Below are 16265 nucleotides of genomic sequence, written 5' to 3'. Positions count from 1 at the left end.
ATTGAACTCAGGGTCCCAATGTTTAGAACCGAGAGCGCAGAGATCAGAGGGCGTTGGTATTATAGTGGTGAGCATAGCTGCCTTCCAAGCAGTTGACCCGGGTTCGATTCCCGGCCAACGCAGTACAAATACTTATATATTCTGCAAGCAGGATATACTTTAAAGCAACATTTCACAAAATGGTAATATAATGAAGAGGTTAATCAGCCATTATATAAAAAATAAACAAATATGTAGGCAAGCATTTCGATCGCCCCTTCTGCTATATTCATTGTCCTAATATATGATAAGTAACATAAAGCAGAGTCACCACTCACATGTGCTGGTAAAAAAATATGTTACAGTGGGCAGACAATGAAAGGGCTGAGGCCCGACCAGACATTTTAACTCCAGCATCTCTATGTTAAAAAGCATTTCCTAGGCAATATTTAGCCTCTGAAAAAAATATGCAAGATCCAGCAATAAATCTGGCAAAAGTCCCCAACATTTTGTGCATACTTGTGCCCTCACCTGAATGTAGCACCGCCTTGTAGCCGTCGGAGGTAACTGCAGCTCACAAAATGTTTCATCAGAGGGCAAGTTTAGAGGAATCCAAAAGGCAGATGTCCATGGAAAGAGCCTCCGACTGCAGCAGGAAGTTTGGATGCTTCAAATTTGCATAGCTTCCAGTCCAACGTCCTCTCATGTACCGAACGCTCCCAAACGCTCTAAAGCCTTATACCCGGCAAGCCCTCACCGGATAGATCTCTGGCTCCCAGGTAAAGCCAAATACTGAGCATGCAAGCACTAGGATCACAGAGAGAGAGAGAGACAGAGAGCGTCGGAGAGCTGTTGTCTTGTTAAAGGCCTGAAACGGCTAGTGCCTAAGAGGGTCTGGACTTTCAGTTGTGACTGATTGTGAGAGGGGAAGATAAAGATTTTCTGCACCCAGCATGCCTTGCGATATACTTAGGCAAATGAGGTGAGAGCCCGACCAATCCCACGTCACTTCTCTGAATGCCTCCTCATCTGCATGAAGAGAACACTTTCACAAAGGAGCAGAGTGGCGCAGCGGAAGCGTGCTGGGCCCATAACCCAGAGGTCGATGGATTGAAACCATCCTCTGCTAATTTTGCTTGATTTTCCTTCCAAGGACCAAGCTGTCATTTCCACATAGCCAGAAAGGAAAAGTGCAAGCTTGTGCCAGCTATGTGAGAAAAGACTTCTCAACTATTCGTGTCTGTGTAATACAAGAGTGATCCTGAAAGGTGCAACCCTGTACTTTGAAAGTAAAGACACACAATTATAACCAAAAATGACTGGTGGGAGCTTCACACAACTTTCTGGGCATGCTTTGAATTTCATTCTTCCCTTTTTGTTCTGCTCTTATCTATCTCCTGGGCATTTCATGGAATGTTCTCTTTCTCTTCCCTGCTTTGCTTCCCATGCTGCCTATATATGCTCATTTCTACTATTTGTACTGTTGCTTTTCATTTCTTCTCTTCTGCACAACTTTGTCCTTGGTTTCAATCCCCAGTTCCTTACCCTCTGCAAAAAACGTTCTACTGCTTCTCATGTTGGTATCTAAACCAAATGCACCATTGAAGCTGGTGCAAGATAGTCATTGATTTCTGCAACGTAATATTTAGAACCGAGAGCTAACACATCAGAGGGCGTTGGTGGTATAGTGGTGAGCATAGCTGCTTCCCAAGCAGTTGACCCGGGTTCGATTCCCGGTCAACGCACTGAAAATACTTATATATTCTGCAAGCAGGATATATTGTAATGCAACATGTCACAAAATGGAAATTTCACGAACAGATTAATCAGCCATATATAAAAAAATAAACAAATACGTGGGCAAACATCTCAATCGCACCTTCTGCTACATACATTGTCCTAATATATGATAAGTTTCATAAAGCAGAGTCACAACACACATGTGCTGGTAATAAATTTGTTACAGTGGGCAAACAATGGAAGGGCTGAGGCCCGACCAGACATTGTAACTCCAGCATCTCTATGTTAAAAAGCATTTCTAGGCAATATCTAGCCTCTGAAAAAAATATGCAAGATCCACCGATAAATCTGGCAAAAGTCCCTAACATTTTGTGCATACTTGTGCTCTCACCTGAATGTAGCGCCACCTTGTAGCTGTCGAAGGAAACTGCTGCTCACAAAATGTTTTATCAGAAGGCAAGTTGAGAGGAATCCAAGAGTCAGATGTCCATGGAAAGAACCACTCACTGAAGCAGGAATGTTGGAGGCTTCATATTCGCATAGTTTCCTGTCCAACGTCCACTCACGTCCCGAACGCTCCCAAACGCTCAAAAGCCTCACACCGGGCAAGCCCTCACCGGGTATATCTCTGGCTCCAAGGTAAAGCCAAATCCTGAGCATGCTAGTGCTAGGATCACAGAGCGAGAGAGAGATGGTTCAAGAGCTACTGTCTTGATAAAGGCCTGAAACGGCTAGTGCCTAAGAGTGTCTGACTTTCAGTTATGACTGATTGTGAGAGGGGAAGATGAAGTTTTTCTGCACCCAGCATGCCTTGGGATATACTTATGCAAATGAGGTGAGAGCCAGACCAATCCCATGCTACTCTGCCTAATGCTCCTTATCTGCATAAAAAGAACACTTTCACAACGGAGCAGAGTGGCGCAGCGGAAGCGTGCTGGGCCCATAACCCAGAGGTCGATGGATCGAAACCATCCTCTGCTAATTTTGCTTGATTTTACTTCCAAGGACCAAGCTGTCATTTCCACGCTACCAGCAAGGAAAAGCGCAAGCTTGTGCCAGCTATGTGAGAAAAGACTTCTCAACTATCTGTGTCTGCTGAAATACAAGAGAGGGATCGTCAAAGGCTCCACACTGTACTTTGAAAGTAAAGGCACACAATAATAAGCATGAATGACTGGTGGGACCTTCAAACACTTTTATGTGGAGGCTTTGAATTTCATTCTTCCCTTTTTTGTTCTGCTCTTATCTATCTCCTGGGCATTTCATGGAATGTTCTCTATTTCTCTTCCCTGCTTTGCTTCCCATGCTGCCTCTATGTGTTCATATCTATTATTTGTATTGCTGCTTTCCATTCTTCTCTTCTGCACAGCTTTGTCCTTGGTTTCAATCCCAGTTCCTTACCCTCTACAAAAACTTTCTATTGCTTTTCATGTTGGTATCTAAACCAAATGCACCATTGAAGCTGGTGCATGATAGTCATTGAACTCAGGGTCCTAATGTTTAGAACCGAGAGCGCAAAGATCAGAGGGCGTTGGTGGTATAGTGGTGAGCATAGCTGCCTTCCAAGCAGTTGACCCGGGTTCGATTCCCGGCCAACGCAGTACAAATACATATGTATTCTGCAAGCAGGATATATTTTAAAGCAACATTTCACAAACTGGTAATATAATTAAGAGGTTAATCAGCCATTATATAAAAAATAAACAAATATGTAGGCAAGCATTTCGATCGCCCCTTCTGCTATATTCATTGTCCTAATATATGATAAGTTTCATAAAGCAGAGTCACCACTCACATGTACTGGTAAAAAAATATGTTACAGTGGGCAGACAATGAAAGGGCTGAGGCCCGACCAGACATTTTAACTCCAGCATCTCTATGTTAAAAAGCATTTCCTAGGCAATATTTAGCCTCTGAAAAAGATATGCAAGATCCAGCAATAAATCTGGCAAAAGTCCCCAACATTTTGTGCATACTTGTGCCCTCACCTGAATGTAGCACCACCTTGTAGCCGTCGGAGGTAACTGCAGCTCACAAAATGTTTCATCAGAGGGCAAGTTTAGAGGAATCCAAAAGGCAGATGTCCATGGAAAGAGCCTCCGACTGCAGCAGGAAGTTTGGATGCTTCAAATTTGCATAGCTTCCAGTCCAACGTCCTCTCATGTACCGAACGCTCCCAAACGCTCTAAAGCCTTATACCGGCAAGCCCTCACCGGGTAGATCTCTGGCTCCCAGGAAAAGCCAAATACTGAGCATGCAAGCACTAGGATCACAGAGAGAGAGAGAGACAGAGAGCGTCGGAGAGCTGTTGTCTTGTTAAAGGCCTGAAACGGCTAGTGCCTAAGAGGGTCTGGACTTTCAGTTGTGACTGATTGTGAGAGGGGAAGATAAAGATTTTCTGCACCCAGCATGCCTTGCGATATACTTAGGCAAATGAGGTGAGAGCCCGACCAATCCCACGTCACTTCTCTGAATGCCTCCTCATCTGCATAAAGAGAACACTTTCACAAAGGAGCAGAGTGGCGCAGCGGAAGCGTGCTGGGCCCATAACCCAGAGGTCGATGGATCGAAACCATCCTCTGCTAATTTTGCTTGATTTTCCTTCCAAGGACCAAGCTGTCATTTCCACATAGCCAGAAAGGAAAAGTGCAAGCTTGTGCCAGCTATGTGAGAAAAGACTTCTCAACTATTCGTGTCTGTGTAATACAAGAGTGATCGTGAAAGGTACAACCCTGTACTTTGAAAGTAAAGACACACAATTATAACCATAAATGACTGGTGGGAGCTTCACACAACTTTCTGGGCATGCTTTGAATTTCATTCTTCCCTTTTTGTTCTGCTCTTATCTATCTCCTGGGCATTTCATGGAATGTTCTCTTTCTCTTCCCTGCTTTGCTTCCCATGCTGCCTATATATGCTCATTTCTACTATTTGTACTGTTGCTTTTCATTTCTTCTCTTCTGCACAACTTTGTCCTTGGTTTCAATCCCCAGTTCCTTACCCTCTGCAAAAAACGTTCTACTGCTTCTCATGTTGGTATCTAAACCAAATGCACCATTGAAGCTGGTGCAAGATAGTCATTGATTTCTGCAACGTAATATTTAGAACCGAGAGCTAACACATCAGAGGGCGTTGGTGGTATAGTGGTGAGCATAGCTGCTTCCCAAGCAGTTGACCCGGGTTCGATTCCCGGCCAACGCACTGAAAATACTTATATATTCTGCAAGCAGGATATATTGTAATGCAACATGTCACAAAATGGAAATTTCACGAACAGATTAATCAGCCATATATAAAAAAATAAACAAATACGTGGGCAAACATCTCAATCGCACCTTCTGCTACATACATTGTCCTAATATATGATAAGTTTCATAAAGCAGAGTCACAACACACATGTGCTGGTAATAAATTTGTTACAGTGGGCAAACAATGGAAGGGCTGAGGCCCGACCAGACATTGTAACTCCAGCATCTCTATGTTAAAAAGCATTTCTAGGCAATATCTAGCCTCTGAAAAAAATATGCAAGATCCACCGATAAATCTGGCAAAAGTCCCTAACATTTTGTGCATACTTGTGCTCTCACCTGAATGTAGCGCCACCTTGTAGCTGTCGAAGGAAACTGCTGCTCACAAAATGTTTTATCAGAAGGCAAGTTGAGAGGAATCCAAGAGTCAGATGTCCATGGAAAGAACCACTCACTGAAGCAGGAATGTTGGAGGCTTCATATTCGCATAGTTTCCTGTCCAACGTCCACTCACGTCCCGAACGCTCCCAAACGCTCAAAAGCCTCACACCGGGCAAGCCCTCACCCGGTATATCTCTGGCTCCCAGGTAAAGCCAAATCCTGAGCATGCTAGTGCTAGGATCACAGAGAGAGAGAGAGATGGTTCAAGAGCTACTGTCTTGATAAAGGCCTGAAACGGCTAGTGCCTAAGAGTGTCTGACTTTCAGTTATGACTGATTGTGAGAGGGGAAGATGAAGTTTTTCTGCACCCAGCATGCCTTGGGATATACTTATGCAAATGAGGTGAGAGCCAGACCAATCCCATGCTACTCTGCTTAATGCTCCTTATCTGCATAAAAAGAACACTTTCACAACGGAGCAGAGTGGCGCAGCGGAAGCGTGCTGGGCCCATAACCCAGAGGTCGATGGATCGAAACCATCCTCTGCTAATTTTGCTTGATTTTACTTCCAAGGACCAAGCTGTCATTTCCACGCTGCCAGCAAGGAAAAGCGCAAGCGTGTGCCAGCTATGTGAGAAAAGACTTCTCAACTATCTGTGTCTGCTGAAATACAAGAGAGGGATCGTCAAAGGATCCACACTGTACTTTGAAAGTAAAGGCACACAATAATAAGCATGAATGACTGGTGGGACCTTCAAACACTTTTATGTGGAGGCTTTGAATTTCATTCTTCCCTTTTTTGTTCTGCTCTTATCTATCTCCTGGGCATTTCATGGAATGTTCTCTATTTCTCTTCCCTGCTTTGCTTCCCATGCTGCCTCTATGTGTTCATATCTATTATTTGTATTGCTGCTTTCCATTCTTCTCTTCTGCACAGCTTTGTCCTTGGTTTCAATCCCAGTTCCTTACCCTCTACAAAAACTTTCTATTGCTTTTCATGTTGGTATCTAAACCAAATGCACCATTGAAGCTGGTGCATGATAGTCATTGAACTCAGGGTCCCAATGTTTAGAACCGAGAGCGCAGAGATCAGAGGGCGTTGGTATTATAGTGGTGAGCATAGCTGCCTTCCAAGCAGTTGACCCGGGTTCGATTCCCGGCCAACGCAGTACAAATACTTATATATTCTGCAAGCAGGATATACTTTAAAGCAACATTTCACAAAATGGTAATATAATGAAGAGGTTAATCAGCCATTATATAAAAAATAAACAAATATGTAGGCAAGCATTTCGATCGCCCCTTCTGCTATATTCATATTCCTAATATATGATAAGTAGCATAAAGCAGAGTCACCACTCACATGTGCTGGTAAAAAAATATGTTACAGTGGGCAGACAATGAAAGGGCTGAGGCCCGACCAGACATTTTAACTCCAGCATCTCTATGTTAAAAAGCATTTCCTAGGCAATATTTAGCCTCTGAAAAAAATATGCAAGATCCAGCAATAAATCTGGCAAAAGTCCCCAACATTTTGTGCATACTTGTGCCCTCACCTGAATGTAGCACCGCCTTGTAGCCGTCGGAGGTAACTGCAGCTCACAAAATGTTTCATCAGAGGGCAAGTTTAGAGGAATCCAAAAGGCAGATGTCCATGGAAAGAGCCTCCGACTGCAGCAGGAAGTTTGGATGCTTCAAATTTGCATAGCTTCCAGTCCAACGTCCTCTCATGTACCGAACGCTCCCAAACGCTCTAAAGCCTTATACCCGGCAAGCCCTCACCGGATAGATTTCTGGCTCCCAGGTAAAGCCAAATACTGAGCATGCAAGCACTAGGATCACAGAGAGAGAGAGAGACAGAGAGCGTCGGAGAGCTGTTGTCTTGTTAAAGGCCTGAAACGGCTAGTGCCTAAGAGGGTCTGGACTTTCAGTTGTGACTGATTGTGAGAGGGGAAGATAAAGATTTTCTGCACCCAGCATGCCTTGCGATATACTTAGGCAAATGAGGTGAGAGCCCGACCAATCCCACGTCACTTCTCTGAATGCCTCCTCATCTGCATGAAGAGAACACTTTCACAAAGGAGCAGAGTGGCGCAGCGGAAGCGTGCTGGGCCCATAACCCAGAGGTCGATGGATCGAAACCATCCTCTGCTAATTTTGCTTGATTTTCCTTCCAAGGACCAAGCTGTCATTTCCACATAGCCAGAAAGGAAAAGTGCAAGCTTGTGCCAGCTATGTGAGAAAAGACTTCTCAACTATTCGTGTCTGTGTAATACAAGAGTGATCCTGAAAGGTGCAACCCTGTACTTTGAAAGTAAAGACACACAATTATAACCAAAAATGACTGGTGGGAGCTTCACACAACTTTCTGGGCATGCTTTGAATTTCATTCTTCCCTTTTTGTTCTGCTCTTATCTATCTCCTGGGCATTTCATGGAATGTTCTCTTTCTCTTCCCTGCTTTGCTTCCCATGCTGCCTATATATGCTCATTTCTACTATTTGTACTGTTGCTTTTCATTTCTTCTCTTCTGCACAACTTTGTCCTTGGTTTCAATCCCCAGTTCCTTACCCTCTGCAAAAAACGTTCTACTGCTTCTCATGTTGGTATCTAAACCAAATGCACCATTGAAGCTGGTGCAAGATAGTCATTGATTTCTGCAACGTAATATTTAGAACCGAGAGCTAACACATCAGAGGGCGTTGGTGGTATAGTGGTGAGCATAGCTGCTTCCCAAGCAGTTGACCCGGGTTCGATTCCCGGTCAACGCACTGAAAATACTTATATATTCTGCAAGCAGGATATATTGTAATGCAACATGTCACAAAATGGAAATTTCACGAACAGATTAATCAGCCATATATAAAAAAATAAACAAATACGTGGGCAAACATCTCAATCGCACCTTCTGCTACATACATTGTCCTAATATATGATAAGTTTCATAAAGCAGAGTCACAACACACATGTGCTGGTAATAAATTTGTTACAGTGGGCAAACAATGGAAGGGCTGAGGCCCGACCAGACATTGTAACTCCAGCATCTCTATGTTAAAAAGCATTTCTAGGCAATATCTAGCCTCTGAAAAAATATGCAAGATCCACCGATAAATCTGGCAAAAGTCCCTAACATTTTGTGCATACTTGTGCTCTCACCTGAATGTAGCGCCACCTTGTAGCTGTCGAAGGAAACTGCTGCTCACAAAATGTTTTATCAGAAGGCAAGTTGAGAGGAATCCAAGAGTCAGATGTCCATGGAAAGAACCACTCACTGAAGCAGGAATGTTGGAGGCTTCATATTCGCATAGTTTCCTGTCCAACGTCCACTCACGTCCCGAACGCTCCCAAACGCTCAAAAGCCTCACACCGGGCAAGCCCTCACCCGGTATATCTCTGGCTCCCAGGTAAAGCCAAATCCTGAGCATGCTAGTGCTAGGATCACAGAGAGAGAGAGAGATGGTTCAAGAGCTACTGTCTTGATAAAGGCCTGAAACGGCTAGTGCCTAAGAGTGTCTGACTTTCAGTTATGACTGATTGTGAGAGGGGAAGATGAAGTTTTTCTGCACCCAGCATGCCTTGGGATATACTTATGCAAATGAGGTGAGAGCCAGACCAATCCCATGCTACTCTGCTTAATGCTCCTTATCTGCATAAAAAGAACACTTTCACAACGGAGCAGAGTGGCGCAGCGGAAGCGTGCTGGGCCCATAACCCAGAGGTCGATGGATCGAAACCATCCTCTGCTAATTTTGCTTGATTTTACTTCCAAGGACCAAGCTGTCATTTCCACGCTGCCAGCAAGGAAAAGCGCAAGCGTGTGCCAGCTATGTGAGAAAAGACTTCTCAACTATCTGTGTCTGCTGAAATACAAGAGAGGGATCGTCAAAGGATCCACACTGTACTTTGAAAGTAAAGGCACACAATAATAAGCATGAATGACTGGTGGGACCTTCAAACACTTTTATGTGGAGGCTTTGAATTTCATTCTTCCCTTTTTTGTTCTGCTCTTATCTATCTCCTGGGCATTTCATGGAATGTTCTCTATTTCTCTTCCCTGCTTTGCTTCCCATGCTGCCTCTATGTGTTCATATCTATTATTTGTATTGCTGCTTTCCATTCTTCTCTTCTGCACAGCTTTGTCCTTGGTTTCAATCCCAGTTCCTTACCCTCTACAAAAACTTTCTATTGCTTTTCATGTTGGTATCTAAACCAAATGCACCATTGAAGCTGGTGCATGATAGTCATTGAACTCAGGGTCCCAATGTTTAGAACCGAGAGCGCAGAGATCAGAGGGCGTTGGTATTATAGTGGTGAGCATAGCTGCCTTCCAAGCAGTTGACCCGGGTTCGATTCCCGGCCAACGCAGTACAAATACTTATATATTCTGCAAGCAGGATATACTTTAAAGCAACATTTCACAAAATGGTAATATAATGAAGAGGTTAATCAGCCATTATATAAAAAATAAACAAATATGTAGGCAAGCATTTCGATCGCCCCTTCTGCTATATTCATTGTCCTAATATATGATAAGTAACATAAAGCAGAGTCACCACTCACATGTGCTGGTAAAAAAATATGTTACAGTGGGCAGACAATGAAAGGGCTGAGGCCCGACCAGACATTTTAACTCCAGCATCTCTATGTTAAAAAGCATTTCCTAGGCAATATTTAGCCTCTGAAAAAAATATGCAAGATCCAGCAATAAATCTGGCAAAAGTCCCCAACATTTTGTGCATACTTGTGCCCTCACCTGAATGTAGCACCGCCTTGTAGCCGTCGGAGGTAACTGCAGCTCACAAAATGTTTCATCAGAGGGCAAGTTTAGAGGAATCCAAAAGGCAGATGTCCATGGAAAGAGCCTCCGACTGCAGCAGGAAGTTTGGATGCTTCAAATTTGCATAGCTTCCAGTCCAACGTCCTCTCATGTACCGAACGCTCCCAAACGCTCTAAAGCCTTATACCCGGCAAGCCCTCACCGGATAGATCTCTGGCTCCCAGGTAAAGCCAAATACTGAGCATGCAAGCACTAGGATCACAGAGAGAGAGAGAGACAGAGAGCGTCGGAGAGCTGTTGTCTTGTTAAAGGCCTGAAACGGCTAGTGCCTAAGAGGGTCTGGACTTTCAGTTGTGACTGATTGTGAGAGGGGAAGATAAAGATTTTCTGCACCCAGCATGCCTTGCGATATACTTAGGCAAATGAGGTGAGAGCCCGACCAATCCCACGTCACTTCTCTGAATGCCTCCTCATCTGCATGAAGAGAACACTTTCACAAAGGAGCAGAGTGGCGCAGCGGAAGCGTGCTGGGCCCATAACCCAGAGGTCGATGGATCGAAACCATCCTCTGCTAATTTTGCTTGATTTTCCTTCCAAGGACCAAGCTGTCATTTCCACATAGCCAGAAAGGAAAAGTGCAAGCTTGTGCCAGCTATGTGAGAAAAGACTTCTCAACTATTCGTGTCTGTGTAATACAAGAGTGATCCTGAAAGGTGCAACCCTGTACTTTGAAAGTAAAGACACACAATTATAACCAAAAATGACTGGTGGGAGCTTCACACAACTTTCTGGGCATGCTTTGAATTTCATTCTTCCCTTTTTGTTCTGCTCTTATCTATCTCCTGGGCATTTCATGGAATGTTCTCTTTCTCTTCCCTGCTTTGCTTCCCATGCTGCCTATATATGCTCATTTCTACTATTTGTACTGTTGCTTTTCATTTCTTCTCTTCTGCACAACTTTGTCCTTGGTTTCAATCCCCAGTTCCTTACCCTCTGCAAAAAACGTTCTACTGCTTCTCATGTTGGCATCTAAACCAAATGCACCATTGAAGCTGGTGCAAGATAGTCATTGATTTCTGCAACGTAATATTTAGAACCGAGAGCTAACACATCAGAGGGCGTTGGAGGTATAGTGGTGAGCATAGCTGCTTCCCAAGCAGTTGACCCGGGTTCGATTCCCGGCCAACGCACTGAAAATACTTATATATTCTGCAAGCAGGATATATTGTAATGCAACATGTCACAAAATGGAAATTTCACGAACAGATTAATCAGCCATATATAAAAAAATAAACAAATACGTGGGCAAACATCTCAATCGCACCTTCTGCTACATACATTGTCCTAATATATGATAAGTTTCATAAAGCAGAGTCACAACACACATGTGCTGGTAATAAATTTGTTATAGTGGGCAAACAATGGAAGGGCTGAGGCCCGACCAGACATTGTAACTCCAGCATCTCTATGTTAAAAAGCATTTCTAGGCAATATCTAGCCTCTGAAAAAAATATGCAAGATCCACCGATAAATCTGGCAAAAGTCCCTAACATTTTGTGCATACTTGTGCTCTCACCTGAATGTAGCGCCACCTTGTAGCTGTCGAAGGAAACTGCTGCTCACAAAATGTTTTATCAGAAGGCAAGTTCAGAGGAATCCAAGAGTCAGATGTCCATGGAAAGAACCACTCACTGAAGCAGGAATGTTGGAGGCTTCATATTCGCATAGTTTCCTGTCCAACGTCCACTCACGTCCCGAACGCTCCCAAACGCTCAAAAGCCTCACACCGGGCAAGCCCTCACCCGGTATATCTCTGGCTCCCAGGTAAAGCCAAATCCTGAGCATGCTAGTGCTAGGATCACAGAGAGAGAGAGAGATGGTTCAAGAGCTACTGTCTTGATAAAGGCCTGAAACGGCTAGTGCCTACGAGTGTCTGACTTTCAGTTATGACTGATTGTGAGAGGGGAAGATGAAGTTTTTCTGCACCCAGCATGCCTTGGGATATACTTATGCAAATGAGGTGAGAGCCAGACCAATCCCATGCTACTCTGCTTAATGCTCCTTATCTGCATAAAAAGAACACTTTCACAACGGAGCAGAGTGGCGCAGCGGAAGCGTGCTGGGCCCATAACCCAGAGGTCGATGGATCGAAACCATCCTCTGCTAATTTTGCTTGATTTTACTTCCAAGGACCAAGCTGTCATTTCCACGCTGCCAGCAAGGAAAAGCGCAAGCGTGTGCCAGCTATGTGAGAAAAGACTTCTCAACTATCTGTGTCTGCTGAAATACAAGAGAGGGATCGTCAAAGGATCCACACTGTACTTTGAAAGTAAAGGCACACAATAATAAGCATGAATGACTGGTGGGACCTTCAAACACTTTTATGTGGAGGCTTTGAATTTCATTCTTCCCTTTTTTGTTCTGCTCTTATCTATCTCCTGGGCATTTCATGGAATGTTCTCTATTTCTCTTCCCTGCTTTGCTTCCCATGCTGCCTCTATGTGTTCATATCTATTATTTGTATTGCTGCTTTCCATTCTTCTCTTCTGCACAGCTTTGTCCTTGGTTTCAATCCCAGTTCCTTACCCTCTACAAAAACTTTCTATTGCTTTTCATGTTGGTATCTAAACCAAATGCACCATTGAAGCTGGTGCATGATAGTCATTGAACTCAGGGTCCCAATGTTTAGAACCGAGAGCGCAGAGATCAGAGGGCGTTGGTATTATAGTGGTGAGCATAGCTGCCTTCCAAGCAGTTGACCCGGGTTCGATTCCCGGCCAACGCAGTACAAATACTTATATATTCTGCAAGCAGGATATACTTTAAAGCAACATTTCACAAAATGGTAATATAATGAAGAGGTTAATCAGCCATTATATAAAAAATAAACAAATATGTAGGCAAGCATTTCGATCGCCCCTTCTGCTATATTCATTGTCCTAATATATGATAAGTAACATAAAGCAGAGTCACCACTCACATGTGCTGGTAAAAAAATATGTTACAGTGGGCAGACAATGAAAGGGCTGAGGCCCGACCAGACATTTTAACTCCAGCATCTCTATGTTAAAAAGCATTTCCTAGGCAATATTTAGCCTCTGAAAAAAATATGCAAGATCCAGCAATAAATCTGGCAAAAGTCCCCAACATTTTGTGCATACTTGTGCCCTCACCTGAATGTAGCACCGCCTTGTAGCCGTCGGAGGTAACTGCAGCTCACAAAATGTTTCATCAGAGGGCAAGTTTAGAGGAATCCAAAAGGCAGATGTCCATGGAAAGAGCCTCCGACTGCAGCAGGAAGTTTGGATGCTTCAAATTTGCATAGCTTCCAGTCCAACGTCCTCTCATGTACCGAACGCTCCCAAACGCTCTAAAGCCTTATACCCGGCAAGCCCTCACCGGATAGATCTCTGGCTCCCAGGTAAAGCCAAATACTGAGCATGCAAGCACTAGGATCACAGAGAGAGAGAGAGACAGAGAGCGTCGGAGAGCTGTTGTCTTGTTAAAGGCCTGAAACGGCTAGTGCCTAAGAGGGTCTGGACTTTCAGTTGTGACTGATTGTGAGAGGGGAAGATAAAGATTTTCTGCACCCAGCATGCCTTGCGATATACTTAGGCAAATGAGGTGAGAGCCCGACCAATCCCACGTCACTTCTCTGAATGCCTCCTCATCTGCATGAAGAGAACACTTTCACAAAGGAGCAGAGTGGCGCAGCAGAAGCGTGCTGGGCCCATAACCCAGAGGTCGATGGATCGAAACCATCCTCTGCTAATTTTGCTTGATTTTCCTTCCAAGGACCAAGCTGTCATTTCCACATAGCCAGAAAGGAAAAGTGCAAGCTTGTGCCAGCTATGTGAGAAAAGACTTCTCAACTATTTGTGTCTGTGTAATACAAGAGTGATCCTGAAAGGTGCAACCCTGTACTTTGAAAGTAAAGACACACAATTATAACCAAAAATGACTGGTGGGAGCTTCACACAACTTTCTGGGCATGCTTTGAATTTCATTCTTCCCTTTTTGTTCTGCTCTTATCTATCTCCTGGGCATTTCATGGAATGTTCTCTTTCTCTTCCCTGCTTTGCTTCCCATGCTGCCTATATATGCTCATTTCTACTATTTGTACTGTTGCTTTTCATTTCTTCTCTTCTGCACAACTTTGTCCTTGGTTTCAATCCCCAGTTCCTTACCCTCTGCAAAAAACGTTCTACTGCTTCTCATGTTGGCATCTAAACCAAATGCACCATTGAAGCTGGTGCAAGATAGTCATTGATTTCTGCAACGTAATATTTAGAACCGAGAGCTAACACATCAGAGGGCGTTGGAGGTATAGTGGTGAGCATAGCTGCTTCCCAAGCAGTTGACCCGGGTTCGATTCCCGGCCAACGCACTGAAAATACTTATATATTCTGCAAGCAGGATATATTGTAATGCAACATGTCACAAAATGGAAATTTCACGAACAGATTAATCAGCCATATATAAAAAAATAAACAAATACGTGGGCAAACATCTCAATCGCACCTTCTGCTACATACATTGTCCTAATATATGATAAGTTTCATAAAGCAGAGTCACAACACACATGTGCTGGTAATAAATTTGTTATAGTGGGCAAACAATGGAAGGGCTGAGGCCCGACCAGACATTGTAACTCCAGCATCTCTATGTTAAAAAGCATTTCTAGGCAATATCTAGCCTCTGAAAAAAATATGCAAGATCCACCGATAAATCTGGCAAAAGTCCCTAACATTTTGTGCATACTTGTGCTCTCACCTGAATGTAGCGCCACCTTGTAGCTGTCGAAGGAAACTGCTGCTCACAAAATGTTTTATCAGAAGGCAAGTTCAGAGGAATCCAAGAGTCAGATGTCCATGGAAAGAACCACTCACTGAAGCAGGAATGTTGGAGGCTTCATATTCGCATAGTTTCCTGTCCAACGTCCACTCACGTCCCGAACGCTCCCAAACGCTCAAAAGCCTCACACCGGGCAAGCCCTCACCCGGTATATCTCTGGCTCCCAGGTAAAGCCAAATCCTGAGCATGCTAGTGCTAGGATCACAGAGAGAGAGAGAGATGGTTCAAGAGCTACTGTCTTGATAAAGGCCTGAAACGGCTAGTGCCTACGAGTGTCTGACTTTCAGTTATGACTGATTGTGAGAGGGGAAGATGAAGTTTTTCTGCACCCAGCATGCCTTGGGATATACTTATGCAAATGAGGTGAGAGCCAGACCAATCCCATGCTACTCTGCTTAATGCTCCTTATCTGCATAAAAAGAACACTTTCACAACGGAGCAGAGTGGCGCAGCGGAAGCGTGCTGGGCCCATAACCCAGAGGTCGATGGATCGAAACCATCCTCTGCTAATTTTGCTTGATTTTACTTCCAAGGACCAAGCTGTCATTTCCACGCTGCCAGCAAGGAAAAGCGCAAGCGTGTGCCAGCTATGTGAGAAAAGACTTCTCAACTATCTGTGTCTGCTGAAATACAAGAGAGGGATCGTCAAAGGATCCACACTGTACTTTGAAAGTAAAGGCACACAATAATAAGCATGAATGACTGGTGGGACCTTCAAACACTTTTATGTGGAGGCTTTGAATTTCATTCTTCCCTTTTTTGTTCTGCTCTTATCTATCTCCTGGGCATTTCATGGAATGTTCTCTATTTCTCTTCCCTGCTTTGCTTCCCATGCTGCCTCTATGTGTTCATATCTATTATTTGTATTGCTGCTTTCCATTCTTCTCTTCTGCACAGCTTTGTCCTTGGTTTCAATCCCAGTTCCTTACCCTCTACAAAAACTTTCTATTGCTTTTCATGTTGGTATCTAAACCAAATGCACCATTGAAGCTGGTGCATGATAGTCATTGAACTCAGGGTCCCAATGTTTAGAACCGAGAGCGCAGAGATCAGAGGGCGTTGGTATTATAGTGGTGAGCATAGCTGCCTTCCAAGCAGTTGACCCGGGTTCGATTCCCGGCCAACGCAGTACAAATACTTATATATTCTGCAAGCAGGATATACTTTAAAGCAACATTTCACAAAATGGTAATATAATGAAGAGGTTAATCAGCCATTATATAAAAAATAAACAAATATGTAGGCAAGCATTTCGATCGCCCCTTCTGCTATATTCATTGTCCTAATA

General features: G+C 43.8%; 4 non-coding genes across 4 annotated transcripts; all 4 read left to right on the top strand.

The window, feature by feature from the left end:
• The first annotated feature begins 1652 nt into the window (after positions 1–1652).
• On the top strand, positions 1653–1724 carry TRNAG-CCC (transfer RNA glycine (anticodon CCC)). The gene has a single exon. It is a non-coding gene; the product is annotated as a tRNA-Gly (tRNA).
• Positions 1725–3247: 1523 nt separating this feature from the next.
• TRNAG-UCC (transfer RNA glycine (anticodon UCC)) lies at positions 3248–3319 on the top strand. Its single transcript has one exon. It is a non-coding gene; the product is annotated as a tRNA-Gly (tRNA).
• A 1529-nt stretch (positions 3320–4848) lies between these two features.
• Positions 4849–4920, top strand: TRNAG-CCC (transfer RNA glycine (anticodon CCC)). Its single transcript has one exon. It is a non-coding gene; the product is annotated as a tRNA-Gly (tRNA).
• A 3125-nt stretch (positions 4921–8045) lies between these two features.
• TRNAG-CCC (transfer RNA glycine (anticodon CCC)) lies at positions 8046–8117 on the top strand. Its single transcript has one exon. It is a non-coding gene; the product is annotated as a tRNA-Gly (tRNA).
• Positions 8118–16265: the final 8148 nt, after the last annotated feature.

Source organism: Lissotriton vulgaris, chromosome 9, assembly GCF_964263255.1.
Source record: "Lissotriton vulgaris chromosome 9, aLisVul1.2, whole genome shotgun sequence".
NCBI lineage: Eukaryota > Metazoa > Chordata > Amphibia > Caudata > Salamandridae > Lissotriton > Lissotriton vulgaris.
Note: the sequence above shows the minus strand (reverse complement) of the source record. Positions and strands in the feature narration are given on the sequence as shown.